General features: G+C 40.9%; 1 protein-coding gene and 1 pseudogene across 14 annotated transcripts in view; both read left to right on the forward strand.

Annotated features, from left to right (window-relative positions):
* The window catches only part of CCDC91 (coiled-coil domain containing 91), a 548,164-nt gene that overhangs the window by 330,531 nt on the left and 194,593 nt on the right, over positions 1–23,040 (forward strand). The gene's annotated exons all lie outside the window — the stretch shown is intronic.
* LOC143691627 (thyroid transcription factor 1-associated protein 26 pseudogene) lies at positions 11,069–16,663 on the forward strand (annotated as a pseudogene).

Consider the following 23,040-nt stretch of genomic DNA (forward strand, 5'->3'; position numbering starts at 1 on the left):
TCTCCAGTTCTTCCAAATGGATAGTTAGTTCCTGAATTTTTGCCTTTTCTTCTTTTCTGATATAGGCATTTAGAGCAATAAATTTCCCTCTTAGCACTGCCTTTGCTGCGTCCCATAAGTTTTGATATGTTGTGTTTTCATTTTCATTCGCCTCGAGGTATTTGCTAATTTCTCTAGCAATTTCTTCTTTGACCCAGTCGTTGTTTAGGAGTGTGTTGTTGAGCCTCCACGTATTTGTGAATTTTCTGGCACTCTGCCTATTATTGATTTCCAACATCATTCCTTTATGGTCCGAGAAAGTGTTGTGTAAGATTTCAATCTTTTTAAATTTGTTAAGACTTGCTTTGTGACCCAGCATATGGTCTATCTTTGAGAATGATCCATGAGCACTTGAGAAAAAGGTGTATCCTGCTGTTGTGGGATGTAATGTCCTATAAATGTCTATTAAGTCTAGTTCATTTATAGTAATATTCAGATTCTCTATTTCTTTGTTGATCCTCTGTCTAGATGTTCTGTCCATTGATGAGAGTGGTGAGTTGAAGTCTCCAACTATTATGGTATATGAATCTATTTCCCTTTTCAGTGTTTGCAGTATATTCCTCACGTATTTTCGGGCATTCTGATTCGGTGCGTAAATATTTATGATTGTTATGTCTTCTTGTTTAATTGTTCCTTTTATTAATATATAGTGTCCTTCTTTGTCTCTTTTAACTGTTTTACATTTGAAGTCTAATTTGTTGGATATTAGTATAGCCACTTCTGCTCTTTTCTGGTTGTTATTTGCATGAAATATCTTTTCCCAACCTTTCACTTTCAACCTGTGTTTATCTTTGGGTCTAAGATGTGTTTCCTGTAGACAGCATATAGAAGGATCCTGTTTTTTAATCCATTCTGCCAATCTATGTCTTTTGATTGGGGAATTCAGTCCATTGACATTTAGTGTTATTACTGTTTGGATAATATTTTCCTCTAACATTTTGCCTTTTGTATTATATATATCATATCTGATTTTCCTTCTTTCTACACTCTTTTCCATATCTCTCTCTTCTGTCTTTTTGTATCTGACTCTAGTGCTCCCTTTAGTATTTCTTGCAGAGCTGGTCTCTTGGTCACAAATTCTTTCAGTGACTTTTTGTCTGAGAATGTTTTAATTTCTCCCTCATTTTTGAAGGATAATTTTGCTGGATATAGGAGTCTTGGTTGGCAGTTTTTCTCTTTTAGTATTTTAAATATATCATCCCACTGTCTTCTAGCTTCCATGGTTTCTGCTGAGAAATCTACACAAAGTCTTATTGGGTTTCCCTTGTATGTAATGGATTGTTTTTCTCTTGCTGCTTTCAAGATCTTCTCTTTCTCTTTGACCTCTGACATTCTAACTAGTAAGTGTCTTGGAGAACGCCTATTTGGGTCTAATCTCTTTGGGGTGCGCTGCACTTCTTGGATCTGTAATTTTAGGTCTTTCATAAGAGTTGGGAAATTTTCAGTGATAATTTCTTCCATTAGTTTTTCTCCTCCTTTTCCCTTCTCTTCTCCTTCTGGGACACCCACAACACGTATATTTGTGCGGTTCATATTGTCCTTGAGTTCCCTGATACCCTGTTCAAATTTTTCCATTCTTTTCCCTATAGTTTCTGTTTCTTTTTGGAATTCAGATGTTCCATCCTCCAATTCACTAATTCTATCTTCTGTCTCTTTAAATCTATCATTGTAGCTATCCGTTATTTTTTCTATGTTTGCTACTTTATCCTTCACTTCCATAAGTTCTGCGATTTGTTTTTTCAGTTTTTCTATTTCTTCTTTATGTTCAGCCCATGTCCTCTTCATGTCCTCCCTCAATTTATCGATTTCATTTTTGAAGAGGTTTTCCATTTCTGTTCGTATATTCAGCATTATTTGTCTCAGCTCTTGTGTCTCATTTGAGCTATTGGTTTGTTCCTTTGACTGAGCCATATTCTCAATCTTTTGAGCGTGGACAGTTATCTTCTGCTGCTGGCGTCTGGGCATTTATTCAGATTTCTCTTGGTGTTGGACCCAGCAAGGTTGTAATATTTTTCTGTGAAATCTCTGGGATCTGTTTTTCTTATCTTGCCCAGTATGTGGTGCACGTGGCACACGTTTGTCTCAAGTGTTTGGAATGGGTCTCCCCCAGTCACCGATCTCCGTGGCCTGGGGATTTCGGATCCAATTCTCTCTGTTGGTTCAGGGGCCGCGCGTGGTGGGGGCGTCAGCTGCCGCGGCTTGAGGGGACCCTGTGACTGGTTGCGGGCCGCAGCGGGCCTGGGGTATTCCCCACCGGACCAGGAAGCCTCCCGTGGGGGGAGGCTACCGCTGCTTGGATAGCCCTCCTATCCGAGACTCGTATCCGCGGACTCGAAGCAGAGACTCGAAGCTGCCCGCAAAAGAGGGGTGCCGCCTGCCTCGGCTTGGGAAACTTGCTTCTCCCATACTCTCAGCCGGCCCGGAAAGGAGGGAGGGAGTAGCTCGGACCACCGCAGCTGCCGCTGATCGGGAAATCACGTGCCGCTCGGGTGTCTCACTGCAGCCGAGTTTTGCAGTCAGTCTAGCCAGCCCAGACTTTGGATAGCCCTCTGATCTGAGATTCGTAGCCGCGGACTCAAAGCCGAGACTCGAAGCCGCCCGCAGAAGAAGGGCGCCGCCTGCCTCGGCTTGGGAAACTTGCTTCTCCGATACTCTCAGCCGGCCCGGAAAGGAGGGAGGGATTAGCTCGGACCGCCGCAGCTGCGGCTGCTCGGCAAATCACACGCTGCTCGGGGGTCTCGCCGCTGCCAAGAGTCGCAGTCAGACTTGCCAGCCCAGACTTTGTATAGCCCTCTGATCCGAGACTCGTAGCTGCGGACTCGAAGCCGAGACTTGAAGCCGCCCGCAAAAGTGTGGCGCTGGCCGCCTTGGCTGGGAAGCTTGTCTCTCCGAGTCTCTCAGCCAGCCCGGGGAGGAGGGAGGGATTAGCTGGGACCGCCGCAGCTGCGGCTGCTCGGGGGTCTCGCCGCCGCCAAGCCTCGCAATCAGACTTGCCAGCCCAGACTTTGGATAGCCCTCTGATGCGAGACTCGTAGTCGCGGACTCGAAGCCGAGACTCGAAGCCGCCCGCAAAAGTGTGGCGCCGGCCGCCTTGGCTGGGAAGCTTGTCTCTCCGCGTCCCTCAGCCAGCCCGGGAAGGAGGGAGGGATTAGCTCGGACCGCCGCAGCTGCGGCTGCTCGGGAAATCGCCCGCCGCTCGGGGATCTCACTCACCGCAGCCGAGTTTCGCAGTCAGACTAACCAGCCCAGACTGGGTTACGCTGTGTGTCCATTCCCTGCTGTAGCCCCGGGAGCTGTTCTGTACTGTTTCTGTTCACCTATTAGTTGATTTGGAGTCGGAGGAACTAAGACGCATGTACCTTACTAAGACGCCATCTTGGACTCTGAATCAAGGTGTTTTTAAAATTATATTGAAAATCAGTTTTCATAGTAATATAAAAAAAGGTAAAGTAATCCAGATTTAAAAAGTAGGCATTTTTTTCTGGTAGTTTGAATGTACTTATAATATAAATGTTGATGGTTTATGGTCCTTTATGGAAAAAAGAGAAAATAATTTTTTTTTTTTCTTAATTCAAATATGAGAAGTTCACGTATAATTATTTAAGTAGGCTTTTTATTTTTTAGGCAGCAACTTACGTTCTGGTAACAGCCTTTAGTGCTTTATTTGTTAAAGTACATAAACATTTTGATTGGTGATTCATTAATTGTTATAAAACTAAAAAAGTATAAATTTTAATTACTATTCTTAATAAAAGCTGTGGAATTTTAAATTTGCATTTATTCATTCCTTTATTCAACAGATATTAATGAGTGCCAGGTATTGTGTCAGGAATTATTCTAGCCACATCCTTGGTCCCATAGAATAGAATTTCCAAATTTACATATCTGTGCATATATGCATACCATATATAGGAAGGAAGGAGCATAAAACATAGCTTTCCTTGACACTTCAGCTTTCAGAGTGTCACACTTTTACCTCTGCCTCTGCAGATATTTATTCAAATATGTAGTTGTACTAGAGAAATCTGCTGCCATCTCTTCACTATTCTTAGCTTCTTAGGGATCTTACATCTTCCTGGCTACCCTGGACTAGATCTGATCAACCCTCCTTGCTCAAAGTACCTTGTCCCCTTAGGTCAAGTTGACTTGTTGTGGAACTTGCAAAAAGGACTTCACTAGAAAACAGAGTAGCAAATGGCAAACAATATAAAACAAAAATGCCAAACCTAAAAGGTAGTGAACACAGAAATAAACGCTTTTCCTTCTAGAAATATGGAAGGGTGAGATGAACTTTTCCATATTCTTACCACTAAATTTAGTAAAAATCCCTGGATATTATATATGAAACAAACTCCAAAAGATGGAGAAAAGTCAAATTGTCTAGAAACTTTGAGACCCAAGTAATGACGCAGTGGTGGGTGCTCTGGATTTTGTTTTTGTCTCAAATGTCTAATACTAGGTTCCAGAGAAGCAGGCAACTCAGAAATACTAAAGGCACAGGCAAAATATAAAAGTCCCAAGGAAAGCTTGCTCTCTCTACCCAAAGGACCAGAAAAGTGACCATCTAAGAAAACAGAAACTTATACAATTACCATTATACTCCCACTAAACATGACAGAAAAACTGGTCCCACCTCCACCCCTGTCAGAAAGGGTTGGGTTGGGAGGCTAGATTTCCACCCTTACCAGTCCATATTGAGACACTCCTCTTCCTCCTTACTCGGTGGTATCAAAGAAGGCTAGGTGGGGAGCCAGGACTTTGATTCTACTGGATAGTAGCTCCCCATTCTAGTGGATGGTAACTTTGGTGTCAGGGTAGATCATGTAGAAAGTCTAGATTTCTACACCAACATGTTGGTAATGAGGTACTTCTTCTTCTCCCCACTAGGAAGTTATCAAAGGATGCCTAATGTTGTATCAGGATTTTCATTACCACTTACTGGTAACAGTGCTACTCTCCTGTGGTGTCAGCCAAGCTGGTATCAATACAGGCCAAACAGTAAGCTGGATTCATATCAATGCCCATTGGTAATGGGAAAATCCTCAGCCTCTACTCCCCACCCTTGGTGTCAGTGGAGTCTAAGTGGGGAACCTGAATTTCCACTCCAGCTAGTGATAAAATGTTGATTCCTTTCTTTCTTTAATGGAGTGATATCAGTGGAAGCCTGCTAAAATGACTTAAATAAGATTCAGAGATTCATATGCAGTAATCAAATATCCAGACTTCAATAAAAAATTAATCCTTATACCAAGAACCAGGACAGTCTCATTATGAGTGAAAAAAAGCAGTAAAACAGACGTTTATACCAAGCTGACAGCAATGTTATCTGACAAATAAAGTAGTCCTCAAAAATGTTAACAAGCTTTGAATACGCTTGTTGTATTAGTTAGGGTTCTCTAGAGAAGCAGAATCAACAGGAAATATTCGTAAATATAAAATTTATAAAACCATCTCACATAACCATGGCAACGTAGAGTCCAAAATCTGTAGGGCAGGCTGTGAAGCTGATGATTCCGATGGAGAATTGGACGAACTCCACAGAAGAGGCTCACTGGCCGAAGCAGGAAGAGAGCCTTTCTCTTCTGAATCTTCCTTAAAAGGCTTTCAGTTATTTGATTAAATATCACTTGTTAGAAAAGACACTCCCCTTGGCTGGTTATAAATGAAATCAGCTTTCGATGTAGCTGATGTGATCATGATTTAATTCCATGAAATGTCCTCATAACAAAAGACAGGGAACACTTCCCCAAACAGACAGGTACCACCACCTGGCCAAGTTGACACATGAACCTGACCATGACAGTCCACCCCTTGTTACCCTGGCAGCTATTCTCATTACCTTAAACCATACCTAATTTCTAAATAGAAAGCAATAAAAGACACATTTTTTTTCCTCACCTAACAATACTCAACTGTCCTGTATATAACCAGAAAGACATAAAATCTCTCCAGAATAGAGTGCAAGTCCTTGGGTAATATTCATTCTTAAACTTGATATCTTACAACTTAAATAGTATAACATGAACAAAACAGCATTACAGTCCTCATTTCTGTAACTGATCACATGGCTGTAGTTCATACTTATCACTACCTTCTTCCGCTATGCATTCCATGTTCCCTTTACCCTCAGCAAGCACTTCAGCTGGTTGTGGTTCTTTGCCTGTTGGGGTGACCCAAATTTCATTCCTGAAGTTTCAGAGCCATTCGTACCCCTGCCTGGATTGGGTTGTGGCAGTTTTCCATTGATTTCAATCACAGGGCATGGTAGTGCTAAAAGACCCCTGGGGGATCCTCCTATATTCCAGGAAAATGCTTATTTACCTCCATTATGTAGTTACAGTCCTATTCCCCCCTGATAGTCAGGGTCAATCACCCCAGCCAGTAATGTAATCCCCTTCTTGGCTTGTTGATCCAGGAGCATGAGTAGCCCAAAGTCACCAGGTGGCAGTCTTAGATTCCAGTTCAATGGAATCACTGTTGTTTCGCCTGGTGGAAGCACTCCCCCTTTTGGAACTAAAACCTGTAGACCAGCAGAGCTCAGGGTCATAGGGACAGGAAGCAAAAATTTTCCTAGTGGATCACTAGGGGTAATAGTTATGGTGCCACTCCATTTCCACCCCTTGGTTCCTGAACCCATGGATCCAGGCTATGGGAGAAACAACACCATACAGTGGACGCTGATTGAGAGCATACATAGCTCTCTGGAGAGCATCCCCAGCCCTTGAAGGCATTGCCACCTAGTTGGCACCATAATTGAGTTTTCAAAAGGCCATTACACTATTCTGTCAATCCATGTGCTTCTGGATGAGGGGAACATGGTAAGACCAGAGAATTCCATGAGCATGTACCCATTTCCACACTTCATTTGTTGTGAAATGTGTTCCCTGATCAGAGGCACTGTTGGGTGGATTACCGTGACTATGGATAAAGCATTCTGTAAGCCCATGGATGGTATTTTTGGCAGAAGCATTGCATGCAGGGAAAGCAAACCCATATCCAAAGTATGTGTCTATTCCAGTTAGAACAAATTGCTACCCCTTCCAGGAAGGGAGTGGTCCAATGTAATCAACCTGCCACCATGTAGCCGGCTGGTCACCTTGGAGAATGGTACTATATTGGGGGCTGAGTGTGGGTCTTTGCTGCTCGCAGATTGGTTACTCAGCAGTGGCTTTATCCAGGTCAGTCTTGGTGAGTGGAAGTCCATGTTGCTGAGCCCATGCATAACCTCCATCCCTACCACCCTGGCCACTTTGTTCATGAGCCCATTGGGCAAAGACAAGAGTTACTGGGGAAAGAGGCTGGTTGGTATCCACAGAACAGGTCATCTTATCCACTTGATTATTAAAACTTTCCTCTGCTGAAGTCACCCTCTGGTGCACATTTACATGACACAAATATGTTCATGTTTTTAGCCCACTCAGAATGATCCATCCACATACTTCTTCCCCAGACCTCTTTGTCACCAATTTTCCAATTATGGTCTTTCCAAGTCCCTGACCATCCAGCCAAACCATTAGCAACAGTCCATGAGTCAGTATACAAATGCACCTCTGGCCAGTTCTCCTTCCAAGCAAAATGAACAGCCAGGTACACTTCTTGAAGTTATGCCCACTAGGAGAATTTCTCCTCACCACTGTCCTTCAAGGACACCCCAGAAAGGGGTTGTAGTGTTACAGCTGTCCACTTTCGGGTGGTACCTGCATGTCGTACTGAACCATCTGTAAGCCAGGCCCAAGTTTTCTCTTCCTCAGTCAGTTCACTGTAAGGAACTCACCAAGATGCTATAGCTCTGGTCTGGGAAAGAGAAGGTAATGTGGCAGGAGTGGAGACCATGGCATTTGGGCCACTTCTTCATTTAACTTACGTGTGCCTTTAGGACCTGCTCTGGCCCTATCTCGTATATACCATTTCCATTTTATGATGGAGTACTGCTGCGCATGCCCAACTTAATGACTTGGTAAGTCAGACAACACCCAGCTCATGATAGGCAACTCAGATCTCATGGTAACTTGGTAGCTCAGGGTTAAGCATTCAATCTCTACTAAGATCCAGTAGCAGGCCAAAGCTGTTTCTCAAAAGGAGATTAGTTATCTGCAGCAGACGTTAAGGCCTTGCTCCAAAATCCTAAGGGTCTCTGTTGTGATTCTCCTATAGGGGCCTGCCAAAGGCTCAAAACAACATCTCTATTTGAAACTGACACTTCTAGCACCATTGGATCTGCTGGATCATTTGGTCCAAGTGGCAGAGCAACTTGTACAGCAGCCTGGACCTGTCGCAAAGTCTCCTCTTGTTCAGGTCCCCACTCAAAATTAGCAGCTTTTCTGGTCATTTGATAAATGGGCCAGAGGAGCACACCCAGATGAGGAATAGGTTGTAGCAAAATCCAAAGAGACAAACTAGGCATTGCGCCTCTTTTTTGGTTGTAGAAGGCACCAGATGCAGCAACTTATCTTTCACCTTAGAAGGGATATCTTCACATGCCCCACACCACTGGACACCTAGAAATTTCATTTTGGTGGAAGGCCCCTGTATTTTTGTTGGGTTTACCTCCCATCCTCTGACATGCAGATGCATTACCATTAAGTTTAGAGCAGTTGCTACTTCTTAACTCACTCGGTCCAATCAACATGATCTCATCAATATAATGGACCAGTGTGATGTCTTGTGGGAGGGAGAAACGATCAAGGTCCCTACGGACAAGATTATGACATAGGGTTGGGGAGTTGATATATCCCTGATGAGGTAGGATAGTGGAAGTATATTGCTGACCTTGTCAGATGAAAGCAAACTGTTTCTGGTGATCCTTACTAATGGCTATTGGGAAAAAAACATTTGCCGGATCAATAACTGCATGCCAGGTACCAGGGGATGTCTTGCTTTGCTCAAGCAATGATGCCACATCCAGAACAGCAGCTGCAATTGGAGTTACCACCTGGTTGAGATTACGATAATCCACCGTCATCCTCCAAGACCCATCAGTTTTCTGCACAGGCTAAATAGAGTTGAATGGGGATGTATTGGGAATCACCACCCCAGCATCCTTCAAGTCCTTAAGAGTGGCAATAATCTCTGTAGTCCCTCTAGGAATTCGGTATTGCTTCTGATTTACTATTTTGCTAGGTTAGGGACAGTTCTACTTGCTTCCACTTGGCCTTTCCCACCATGGTATCCCTCAGTGCACAAGTTAGAGAGCCACTGTGGGGATTCTGTCAGTTGCTCAGTATGTCAATTCTAATTATACATTCTGAATCTGGGGAAATAACTACAAAATGGGTCCCACGGCCCACTGGACCCACTGTGAGACGGACCTGAGCTAAAACTCCATTGATCAGCTGTCCTCCATAAGCCCCCACTCTGACTGGTGGATCAGAGTGACGTTTTGGGTCCCCTGGAATTAATGTCACTTCTGAACCAATGTCTAATAATCCCCGAAATATCTGATCATTTCCTTTTCCTCAATGCACAGTTACCCTGGTAAAAGGCCACCGGTCTCCTTGGGCAAGGCTTGGAGGAGCATTAACAGTATCAATTTGTGATAGTGTAACAAGGTTCTCCCCCAAAGGGACCTGGCCTCCCCTTCATTCAAGGGGCTCAGGGTCTGTAAACTGTCTCAGGTCTGGAAATTGATTAAGGGGCTATGACTCTGTGTTTTTGTAATTCAGGTTAGACTTCTGTTCACTTGACCTAGAACTTTTGTTTATACAGGTTGTGTTAGTTAGATTCAGTTGTCAACTTGGCCAGGTGAGCATACCTATTCTTGTTGCTGCAGACAAATGAGGTATGTGAACCTCATTTGTTGCTAATTACATCTGCAGTCGGCTAGGAGGTGTGTCTGCTGCAATGAGTGACGTTTGACTTCATTGGTTGGTGCTTAAATGAGAGAACACAACGTAGCACAGCCTAAGCAGCTCAGCATTCCTCATCTCAGCACTTGCAGCTCAGCCCAGGCCTTTGGAGATGCAGAAAGAAGTCACCCCGGGGAAAGTTGTTGGAACCCAAGGGCCTGGAGAGAAGACCAGCAGAGACCATCCTGTGCCTTCCATGTAAGAAGAACCTCAGTGGAAAGTTAGCTGCCTTTCCTCTGAAGAACCAACAAAATAAATCCCCTTTTATTAAAAGCCAATCCATCTCTGGTGTGTTGCATTCTGGCAGCTAGCAAACTAGAACACAGGTCGAAGAAGAATTTAGTAGACTGCCCTTCTATTGTACTTCTAGGTACCCCATGATTTACTAGCCATTGCCACAAATCTCTGGGAGTCATATAATTTTGACCCCTGCTTTGAGTTTGCCGTCTATTATAATGGCCACGTCTACCCTGTCTTTGCTGCCACCTGGCTTCTGCCAGCTTGGGATCTGGTCATCCCCATTGTGTTTAAGGATTCAAGCTCAGTGACAGCAGTTTCCACAATAATATCTGACCTACAGAGGAGTGCAACTACAGAGCTCTTCAGGGATGATGGCACTAGTCTCACAAATTTATTTCTCAATGTTCTGGTAAAAGGTGCATCCTCCGGACCTTCCTGGGGTGTAAGAGTAGGCTTTGCATGATAAACCCACTCTAACATTCCAGTCTCTCTAAGCCTCTGGATCCCCTCATCTGCATTATACCAGGGCAGTTCTGGCATCTCAAACTCAGGTAATGTCGGCCACCTTTTGTTATATGTTTCAACCATGCATCTAAAATACTGCTTGTTAATACCTTTTCTAACCCTTCGAGCTATAACATTGAGTACAGAATCTCTGTTTACTGGACACATATCAATAAATTCAGCCTGAATGCAGCCTTATATTCCTCCTACCATTATCCCACACCCTTAAAATCCATTGCCACACATATTCCCCTGATTTCCGTCTATATAAATTGGAAAACTTACATAGTTCTTTCAGAGTATAATGAACCTCCTCATGTGTGATGCTTTGTACCTCACCTTTAGGGGCCTTTTCAGAGTTTAGTCTCATTATAGGTCTGGAAGAAATGAGGGGTGGTGGGGGGTGGGTCATGAAAAGGATTAGAAATATCTTCCAAGCCATTTGCTTCAGGGCATTCATTTGCAGTTTCATCTGGTGAAACTTGATTAATCACTCTAGGGCTATTCCCTTCAGGAGGAGGTTGGGTTGCCTCCTCCTCAAGACAGGCTAGAGATGGGGTGGCTGTGTCCTCAGGGCAGACTGTTATGGGGTCATCTAGAGAAGACTCAGCATGCCCTAGGGTTTCAACCTCTCCACTGACATCATTATCAATCCATATGTTACCATCCCAGTTTTAAGGGTCCTTCTCCTTTCTAGTCCAGTGCAACTACAGAGCTCTTCAGGGATGATGGTGCTAGTCTCACAAATTTATTTCTCAGTGTTCTGGTAAAGGGTGCATCCTCTGGACATTCCTGGAGTGTAAAAGCAGGCTTTGCATGGTAAATCCACTCTAACATTCCAGTCTCTCCAAGCCTCTGGATCCTCTCATCTGCATTATACCAGGGCCCTCACTTTAACGGCAGACACCATGCAACATTGAGATTTCAGTTTGCATTGTAAGGTTGCTACTCTAAGATTCTGAGTGATTTTAAGAGATCTCAAGTCTACAACTACGGGAAATAAGATTTTCCTTCAGGATACTCATAGAAACTTCTACATCTGTCAGATGGTGCTTACGCTTCTTGTTTGAAGCCTTAAGCCCATCCGTTTCACTCCTTAATGTAGCCAGTGTATCTAACAACAACCAGCCAACATCTGTGTACCTCTTATTTCCACAAAACTCTGTAAAGGTGTCAAAAACGTTATCCCTCAGAGCCTGGCTTCGAACACTCTATGCTTTAGGAGAATCGAATGGTGATATTTTGACTATCTCTTTTGGCAACTCACTTTATGATTTGGGACTGTCATTCTGATTATGGGAATCATAGTCCTTAGTGCCTTTGAGTCCAGTCAAATTAGAAAACCATTCATAAAAACCCATTTTTGAGATTCTGTTTCTTAAGAACCACTCCTGGTACCAAGTTGTATTAGTTAGGGTTGTTTAGAGAAACAGAATCAACAGAAAATATTCATAAATATAAGATTCATAAAAGTGCCTCACATAACTATGGGAACGTAGAGTCCAAAATCTGTAGGGCAGGCTGTGAAGCTCACGATTCCGTTGGAGGTTCTGGATGAACTCCACAGGAGAGACTTTCAAGCTGAAGCCGGAAGGGAGCCTCTCTCTTCTGAATCCTCCTTAAAGGGCTTCCAGTGATGAGAAAAAGCATCACTCATTAGAGAAGACATTACCCTTGGCTAATTACAAATGTAATCAGTTGTGGATGTTGCTGATGTGATCATGATTTAATTCTATGAAATGTCCTCATACCAAAAGACAGGGAGTGGTAATGGTGCCAGTGAGGACAGCAGCAAGGTGGGAAGCTGGGAGTTTTGGGTCACGTTAAGAAGGAGTTTCTCTGGTTGGGTTCAGGAATAAGAACATGAAACAGAAGAAGTGGCATCCTAACCATCTGAAGGTCCATGCTGGGAGTGTCCACAAGGGGCAAGGCTTTGCTTTTCAAAGAAAACTGAAGATTCAGCAAAATTACAAGAAGTTACCTGGAAGACAAAAAAGGCTCAAACCTCACAAGAATCCCAGTTCACAGATCGATATCCTGATCATCTGAAACATCTCTATGTGGCTGAAGAGGAAAGACTTAGAAAGGAACTATAAAAAGTTGACCAAACTTCCCCTGAGAAACAAGTTGCCCAACCTTTGCCAGGACAATGTAGCATTGATCTGGCTTTATCTGAAGAACAATGTAACATTGACCAGCCTCTACCAGCCAGCCAAAGTAGCAAAACAGTAAATTCCATTGCTACTTCAAAGAAAAATAAAAAGAAAACATCAAATCAAAAAGCACAAGAAGAGTATGAACAGGTACAAGCTAAGTGTGCTGCTAAGAAACAAGTTCCTCCTCCAGAACAGCTACTAAAGAAATAGAAACGGTACAGAACAGCTCCTGGAGCCACGACAGAGACCAAAAAGACAGCGTACCCCATTCTGGAAGGGCTGAACTGGCAGGGAGAATCCACTGCGGTGAGATACCCGAGGGGCACGCGCTTCTCCGGGCCGGGGTGGCTGGCGGCCGGAGTCCCTCCCTCCCTCCTTCCCGGGCCGGCTGGGAGAATTGGACAGGCGGTCCCCTCAAGCGACGGCGACCAGTGCCCCACCCCATGCGCGGCCTCGCTAGCCAGATGGGAGAATTGGATAAGAGGTCCCCCAAGCTGCAGAAGCTGGTGCCCCCCCCCACACGTGGATTCACGGGCCGGCTGGGAGATTTGAACCGGAACTCCCCCAAGCCGCTTCATCTGGCGACCCTCCCCCACAGCGAGAGTTTTCCAAAGTTAAAGGAGCCACAGCATCTTTTACTGGTGGGACCCGCAGACAGACGAGCGCCACGAGCGCCACATACTGGGCAGGATAAGAAAAACAGAGCCCAGAGATTTCACAGGAAAATCTTTCAACCTGCTGGGTGCCACACCCAGGGAAATCTGATTAAATGCCCAGATGCCAGCAGAAAATAATGGATCACGCTAGGAAAATTGGAAATACGGACCAGTCAAAGGAATAAACCAATACTTCAAATGAGATACAGGAACTGAGACAACTAATCCTGAATATACGAACAGAAATGGAAAACCTCTTCAAAAACCAAATCAATACATTGAGGGAAGACATGAAGAAGACATGGGCTGAACAAAAAGAAGAAATAGAAAAACTGAAAAAACAAATCACAGAACTTATGGGAGTGAAGGACAAAGTAGAAAAGATGGAAAAAACAATGGATACCTACAATGGTAGATTTAAAGAGACAGAAGATAGAATTAGTGAACTGGAGGATGAAACATCTGAATTCCAAAAAGAAACAGAAACTATAGGGAGAAGAATGGAAAAATTTGAGCAGGGGATCAGGGAACTGAATGATAATATGAAGCGCACAAATATACATGTTGTGGGTGTCCCAGAAGGAAAGAGAAGGGAAAACGAGGAGAAAAACTAATGGAAAACATTATCACTGAAAATTTCCCAACTCTTATGAAAGACCTAAAATTACAGATCCAAGAAGTGCAGCACACACCAAAGAGAATAGACCCAAATAGGCGTTCTCCAAGACACATACTAGTTAGAATGTCAGAGGTCAAAGAGAAAGAGAGGATCGTGAAAGCAGCAAGAGAAAAACAATCCATCACATACAAGGGAAACCCAATAAGACTATGTGTAGATTTCTCAGCAGAAACTTTGGAAGCTAGAAGACAATGGGATGATATATTTAAATTACTAAAAGAGAAAAACTGCCAACCAAGACTTCTATATCCGGAAAAATTGTCCTTCAAAAATGAGGGTGAAATTAAAACATTTTCAGACAAAAAGTCACTGAGAGAATTTGTGACCAAGAGACCAGCTCTGCAAGAAATACTAAAGGGAGGACTAGAGTCAGATACGAAAAGACAGAAGAGAGAGGTATGGAGAAGAGTGTAGAAAGAACGAAAATCATTTATGATATATATATAATACAAAAGGCAAAATGTTAGAGGAAAATATTATCCAAACAGTAATAACACTAAATGTTAATGGACTGAGTTCCCCAATCAAAAGGCATAGACTGGCAGAATGAATTAAAAAACAGGATCGTTCTATATGCTGTCTGCAGGAAACACATCTTAGACCCAAAGATAAACATAGGTTGAAAGTGAAAGGTTGGGAAAAGATATTTCATGCAAATAACAACCAGAAAAGAGCAGGAGTAGCTGTACTAATATCCAACAAATTAGACTTCAAATGTAAAACAGTTAAAAGAGACAAAGAAGGACACTATCTGCTAATAAAAGGAACAATTAAACAAGAAGACATAGCAATCATAAATATTTATGCACCGAACCAGAATGCCCCAAAATACGTGAGGAATACACTGCAAACACTGAAGAGGGAAATAGACACATATACCATAATAGTTGGAGACTTCAATTCCCCACTCTCATCAATGGACAGAACATCTAGACAGAGGATCAATAAAGAAATAGAGATTCTGAATATTACTATAAATGAGCTAGACTTAACAGACATTTATAGGACATTACATCCCACAACAGCAGGATACACCTTTTTCTCAAGTGCTCATGGATCATTCTCAAAGATAGACCATATGCTGGGTCACAAAGCAAGTCTTAACAAATTTAAAAAGATTGAAATCATACACAACACTTTCTCGGATCATAAAGGAATGAAGTTTGAAATCAATAATAGGTGAAATGCCAGAAAATTCACAAATACGTGGAGGCTCAACAACACACTCTTAAACAACAAGTGGGTAAAGGAAGAAATTGCAAGAGAAATTAGTAAATATCTCGAGGCGAATGAAAATGAAAACACAACATATCAAAACCTATGGGATGCAGCAAAGGCAGTGCTAATAGGGAAATTTATTGCCGGAAATGCTGTTATCAGAAAAGAAGAAAAGGCAAAAATTCAGGAATTACCTGTCCACTTGGAAGAACTGGAGAAAGAATAGCAAACTAACCCCAAAGCAAGCAAATGGGAAGAAATAATAAAGATTAGAGCAGAAATAAATGAAATTGAAAACAGTAGAGAAAATCAATAAGACCAAAGTTGGTTCTATGAGAAAATCAATAAGATTGATGGGCCCTTAGCAAGATTGACAAAAAGAAGAAGAGAGAGGATGCAAATAAATAAGATCAGAAATGGAAGAGGAGACATAACCACTGACCTCACAGAAATAAAGGAGGTAATAACAGGATACTATGAACAACTTTACGCTAATAAATACAACAATTTAGAGGAAATGGACGGGTTCCTGGAAAGGCATGAACAACCAACTTTGACTCAAGAAGAAATAGATGACCTCAACAAACCAATCACAAGTAAAGAAATTGAATCAGTCATTCAAAATCTTCCTAAAAAGAAAAGTCCAAGACCAGACGGCTTCACATGTGAATTCTACCAAACTTTCCAGAAAGAATTAGTACCAACTCTCCTCAAACTCTTCAAAAAAATTGAAGTGGAGGGAAAGCTACCTAATTTATTCTATGAAGCCAACATCACCCTCATACCAAAACCAGGCAATGATATTACAAAAAAAGAAAACTACAGACCAATCTCTCTAATGAATATAGATGCAAAAATCCTCAACAAAATTCTAGCAAATCGAATCCAGCATCACATTAAAAGAATTATACATCATGACCAAGTAGGATTCATCCCAGGTATGCAAGGATGGTTCAACATAAGAAAATCAATTAATGTAATACACCATATCAACAAATCCAAGCAGAAAAATCACATGATCATCTCAATTGATGCAGAGAAGGCATTTGACAACACTCAACATCCTTTCCTTTTGAAAACACTGCAAAAGATAGGAATACAAGGGAACTTCCTTAAAATGATAAAGGGAATATATGAAAAACCCACAGCTAATATCATCCTCAATGGGGAAAAATTGAAAACTTTCCCCCTAAGATCAGGAACAAGACAAGGATGTCCATTATCACCACTATTATTCAACATCGTGTTGGAGGTTCTAGCCAGAGCAATTAGACAAGAAAAAGAAATACAAGGCATCAAAATTGGAATGGAAGAAGTTAAACTATCACTGTTTGCAGATGATATGATACTATACGTCGAAAACCCAGAAAAATCCACAACAAAATTACTAGAGCTAATAAATGAGTACAGCAAAGTAGCAGGTTACAAGATCAACATTCAAAAATCTGTAGTATTTCTATACACCAGCAATGAACAAGCTGAGGGGGAAATCAAGAAACGAATCCCATTTACAATTGCAACTAAAAGAATAAAATACCTAGGAATAAATTTAACTAAAGAGACAAAAAACCTATATAAAGAAAACTACAAAAAACTGTTAAAAGAAATCACAGAAGACCTAAATAGATGGAAGGGCATACCGTGTTCATGGATTGGAAGACTAAATATAGTTAAATGTCAATCCTACCTAAATTGATTTACAGATTCAATGCAATACCAATCAAAATTCCAATAACTTATTTTTCAGAAATAGAAAAACCAATAAGCAAATTCATCTGGAAGGGCAGGGTGCCCTGAATTGCTAAAAGTATCTTGAGGAAAAAAAACGAAGCTGGAGGTCTTGCACTGCCTGACTTTAAGGCATATTATGAAGCCACAGTGGTCAAAACAGCATGGTATTGGCATAAAGATAGATATATCGACCAATGGAATCGAATAGAGTGCTCAGATATAGACCCTCTCATCTATGGACATTTGATCTTTGATAAGGCAGTCAAGCCAACTCACCTGGGACAGAACAGTCTCTTCAATAAATGGTGCCTAGAGAACGGGATATCCATATGCAGAAGAATGAAAGAGGACCTGTATCTCACACCCTATACAAAAGTTAACTCAAAATGGATCAAAGATCTAAAGATTAGGTCTAAGACCATAAAACAGTTAGAAGAAAATGTAGGGAGATATCTTATGAAACTTACAATTGGAGGCGGTTTTATGGACCTTAAACCTAAAGCAAGAGCACTGAAGAAAGAAATAAATAAATGGGAGCTCCTCAAAATTAAACACTTTTGTGCATCAAAGAACTTCATCAAGAAAGTATAAACACAGCCTACACCTTGGGAGACAATATTTGGAAACGACATATCAGATAAAAGTCTAGTATTCAGATCGAGGGGTTTGCTTAATGGTTTGGTTGTCCCCACTGTTTGCAAGAATATCAGAAATTCTCCAAATGAGGAAGTTGAATATTTTCCCCTATTTCTCCATTACCCTAAGGGGACTTTGCAAATACTTCTTTATTCACTATCTAAATCACTCCGGGATTTATCAAGGCATCACACTAACCTATCAAAACAAGAGCTCACGCCCTGTGCAAGATTCCATTCATTTATGGTGATCCATTAAACTAACCGTACAAGTTAAATTAGGAAATGCACTACCCAAAATATAAATTTTGAACCAAATAAACATCTCTCCCTTTAGTCTCACACAAAAGTTGAAGTTTTAAAATATGTTAGTTTAATCGATCCTCCACCCAGTAGTTCTATGCAGATCAGCTTCTTTGATATCTCTACTGGATGTCTGATCACTTTTCAACTTTTAAAACAGTTCCTATACGGGGTACTGCTGACTTTCATAGTTTCAGAGTTCTAATTCTGAGTCTCAGATGTCACATAAATATTTGAAGGTTCTGGAAAAGAACATGTTATGTACAAACAGCTCAGTATCTGAGAATTTAGAATTAGCAGTACACTTCCTGAATATATATGACTGCTGTAAGAGCTTATAATACAGGACCCTTTATAATATGCCCCAACCTGATATCCCATGCTCTCAACTTGAGTTGACTGATTTTTTTAATATACTTAGTCCATGTGATTGAGACATGGTAGTAATACGCCTTTTTATTCTTGACATTTCACTCAGCATACAGCCTTTGAGTTTCATGTATCTACTTGCATGCCTCACAACTTCATTCCTTCTTGTGGCCACTGAATAGTCCAGTGTAGGTATATGCACCACAGTTTCCCTTTCCATTCCTCAGGCATTGTGCCCTTAGGCCACCTCCACTTACTGTGGATCAGGAACACTGCTACCAGAGACACCAGTATGCAAATGTCCATTCCTCTCCCCATGCTCAGTTCCTCCAGGTATATACTGAACAACAAGGTTTCAGAATCATATGGCAAATCCATCCCTAACCTCCTGTGGAGCCACCACACTACCCTCCAAGGAGCTGCACTTCTCATTTCCCTACCAACAGTGAATAGGCAAATCTCGTTCTGTGCATTTTCTCTAGCACTTGTTCCTTTCTGTTCATTTTTGAATAGTTTTATTGACACATCATACAGTCCAGCATAATTGTATAGACCGGTCTTTGCCAGTATACTTTATCTGAAGACATTTCCTTTTCTTCCAGAAAGATTCCATACTCCTTTTCCCATCTCTCTGACTTTTGACATTTAGTTTTTGCATAATATCTTTGTTACATTGATTGGAAACATATTACAATGTTACAGTTGACTGTAAACCCTAGATTGCGTTGATGGTACTTTTTCCCATATACCATCTATTTTCAGTACCCTGCAATACTGGCATAGCTTTTTTCTTCCTCTTGCAAAAATATTTTTTAATTTGTACATTTAATCATCGTCATTGTACACAATAGTCATTCCTAAACTATGGCATCTCATTCTTTACACTCAATCTTTCCTTCTGGTTTCATACGTGCCCCTAGCCCTTCTCCCATCTATTGTACTCACATTCAGCTTCATTCAGCATACTTTTATTGTTGTGCTACATCAGGTAGTATTGTGCTATCCCTTTCAGAATTTTTACAATCAGTCCTGTTGCACAAGCTGTTTTCCTTCAATATCAATTACCCAGTGTTCTAATTTGCTAGCTGCCAAAATGCAACACACCAGAAATGGATTGACCTTTAATAAAAGGTGATTTATTTTGTTGGTTCTTCAGAGGAAAGGCAGCTAACTTTCCACTGAGGTTCTTTCTTACGTGGAAGGCACAAGATGGTCTCTGCTGGTCTTCTTTCCAGGCCTGTGGGTTCCAACATCTTTCCCTGGGGTGACTTCTTCCTGCATCTCCAAAGGCCTAGGCTGAGCTGCAAGTGCTGAGATGAGGAATGCCAATCTGCTTAGGCTGTACTACATTGCGCTCTCTCATTTAAGCACCAGCCAATTAAGTCAAATGTCACTCATTGCAGCAGACACGCCTCCTAGCCGACTGCAGATGTAATTAGCAACAGATGAGGTTCACGTACCATTGGCTTATGTCCGCAGCAACAAGAATAGGTATGCTCACCTGGCCAAGTTGACAACTGAATCTGACTATCACACCCAGTTTGTACCCTATTTCTATCTCCTGATAACCTGTGTTCTTAACTGAAATTCTCTGAGTTCACTCATTAATGTTGCGTCATATCACTGAGACCACACAGTATTTTCCCTTTTGTTTATGGCTAATTTCACTCAGCATAATGTCCTCAAGATCCATCCATGTTTTTACTTGCTTCATGAATTTATTATGTCTGACAGCTGCGTAATGTTCCATTGTAGGTATGTACCACAGCTTGTTTAGCCACTCATCCATTGATGGATGCTTGGGCAATTGTGAATAGTGCTGCTGTACACATTGGTGTGCAAATGTGTGTTTGTGTCCTTTCCCTCATGTCCTGTGAACAGATACCTAGCAATGGAATTGCTGGATCATATGGCAATTCTGTATTTAGCTTCCTGAGGAATCATCAAACTACCTTCCACAGCAGTTGTACCATTTTACATTCCCACCAACAGTTGATAAGTGTGTCTCTTCCTCCATGTTCTCTCCAGTACTGGTTATTTTTTGTTTTTTTGATAGTGGCCATGCTAGTGGGTGTGCGATGATTTCTCATTTAGTTTTGATTTGCATTTCCCAAAGAGCCGGTGATGTTGATCATCTTTTCATGTGTCTTTTAGCCATTTGTATATCCTCTTGTGAGAAGTGTCTGTTCATGTCTTTTGCCCATTTTTTTATTGGGTTGTTTTTCTTTTTGTTGTTGAGTTGAAGAATATCTATTCTGGATACTAAACACTTATCTGATTTGTGGTTTCCAAATATTGTCTCCCATTGCATAGGCTGGCTTTTTACTTTCTTTATAGAGTTACTTGATGCGCAAAATTGTTTAATTTTGAGGAATTCCCACTTATCTATTCTTTCTGCAATGCTCATGCTTTGGTTGTAAGATCTTGGGAACTGCTTCCTATTACAAGTTTTATAAGATATTTCCCTACATTTTCTTCTAAAAGGTTTATGGTCTTAGCTCTAACATTTAGGTCTGTTCCATTTTGAGTTAATTTTTGTATAATGTCTGAGATATGGATCCTCTTTCATTCTTTTGCATATAGATATTCAGGTTTTCAGGCACCATTTATTGAAGAGGCTGTTTGTCCCGGGTAAGTTGGCTTGACTGACTTATCAAAGATCAATTGTTCGTAGATGAGAGGGTCTACATCTGAACACTCTGTTTGATTCCATTAGTCAGTATGTATACATATATCCTTATGCATGTATTATGCTGGTTTGACCACGGTAGCTTCATAATATCCTTTAAAATTAGGTAGTGTGAGACCTCCCACTTCATTTTCCAGTCTCAGGATATTTTTAGCTATTCGGAGCACTCTGCCCTTCCAAGTAAATTTGGTTATTGTTTTTTCTATTTCTGTAAAGAAAGTTTTGGGGATTTTAATTGGTGTTACATTGCATTTATAAATAAATTTAGGTAGACTTGACATCTTAACAATGTTTATTCTTCCAATCCATGAGGCACAGTATGCCTTGATGTTTATTTAGGTCTTCCTTGATTTCTTTTAGACATTTCTTGTAGTTTTCTGTGTATAGGCCCTTTTTGTATACTTAGTTAAATTTATTCCTTAATATTTTATTCCTTTTGTTGCTATTGTAAGTGGAATTTTTGTAAATGGAATTTTTTTCTTGGTTTCCTCCTCAGATTGCTCATTGCTGTTGTATAGAAACACTGATTTTTGCATGTTGATCTTGTACACTGCAATTGTCTGTACTCATTAGCTTTAGCAATTTTGTTGTGTGTTTTTTAGGATTTTCAACATATAATATATTGTCACTGCCAACAGAGTTTTCCTTCTTTCTTTGCAATTTGGATGCCTTTTATTTCTTTTTCTTATTTAATTGCTCTGTCTAGAACTTCCAACACAGTGTTGAATAACGATGGTGACACTGGACTTCCTTGCCTTGTTCCTCATCTTAAGGGGAAAGCTTCCAGTTTTTCCCCATTGAGGATGATGTTAGTTGTGGATTTTTCATAAATTCCCTTTATTATGTTGAGGAAGTTCCCTTCTATCCTATCCTTTGAAGTGTTTTTCATCAAGGAAAGATGTTGAATTTTGTCAAATGCCTTTTTTGCATCAATTGAGATGATCATGTATTTTTCTGCTTTGATCTGTTGCTATCCTGTATTACATTAATTGATTTCCTTATGTCAAACCATCCTTGCATATCTGGAATAAATCCCATTTGGTCATGGTGTATAATTCTTTGATTGTGCTGCTGGATTTGATTTGTAAAAAGTTCATTGAGAAATTTTGCATCTATATTCATTAGAGAGACTGGTCTGTAATTTTCTTTTCTTGTAGTATCTTTGTCTGGCTTTGGTACGAGGATGATGTTGGCTTCATAGAATGAGTTAGGTAGCCTTCCCTCCTCTTCAAATTTTTTGAAGAGTTTGAACAGGATTGGTACTTATTCTTTCTTGAATGCTTGGTAGAATTCACATGTGAAGCCATCTGGTCCTGGACTTTTATTTTTTGGTAACTTCTTGGTGACTGATTAAATGTCTTTACTTGTTATTGGTCTCTTGAGATCATCTATTTCTTCTTGATTCAATGTTGGTTGTTCATACCTTTCTTGGAAGTTGTCCATTTCATCTATGTTGTCTAGTTTATTAGCATATAGTTGCTCATATTGTTCTGTCATTACACTCTTTATTTCTGTGGGGTCAGTGTTTGTGACCCCTCTTCCATTTCTGATTTTATTGATTTGCATCCTCTCTTTTTCTTTTTGTCAACCTTGCTAAGGGTCCATCAATTTTATTTATTTTTCTCAAGAAACCAACTTCTGGTTTTGTTGATTTTCTTGATTGTTTTCATGTTCTCAGTTTCATTTATTAGTGCTCTAATCTTTGTTCTTACTTTCCTGTTGTTTGCTTTGGGGTTAGTTTGCTGTCTAGTTCTTCCAAGTGAACAGTTAATTCCTCAATTTTTGCTCTTCTTTTTTGATATAGGCATGTAAGGCAATAAATTTACCTCTTAGCACTGCCTTTGCTGCATCCCATGAATTTTGATATGTTGTGTTTTCATTTTCATTTGCCTCGAGGTATTTACTGATTTTTCTTGTGACTTCTTCCTTGACCCACTGGTTGTTTAAGAGTGTATTGTTTAGTCTCCATATATTTG

Source organism: Tamandua tetradactyla, chromosome 7, assembly GCF_023851605.1.
Source record: "Tamandua tetradactyla isolate mTamTet1 chromosome 7, mTamTet1.pri, whole genome shotgun sequence".
NCBI classification, from domain to species: domain Eukaryota; kingdom Metazoa; phylum Chordata; class Mammalia; order Pilosa; family Myrmecophagidae; genus Tamandua; species Tamandua tetradactyla.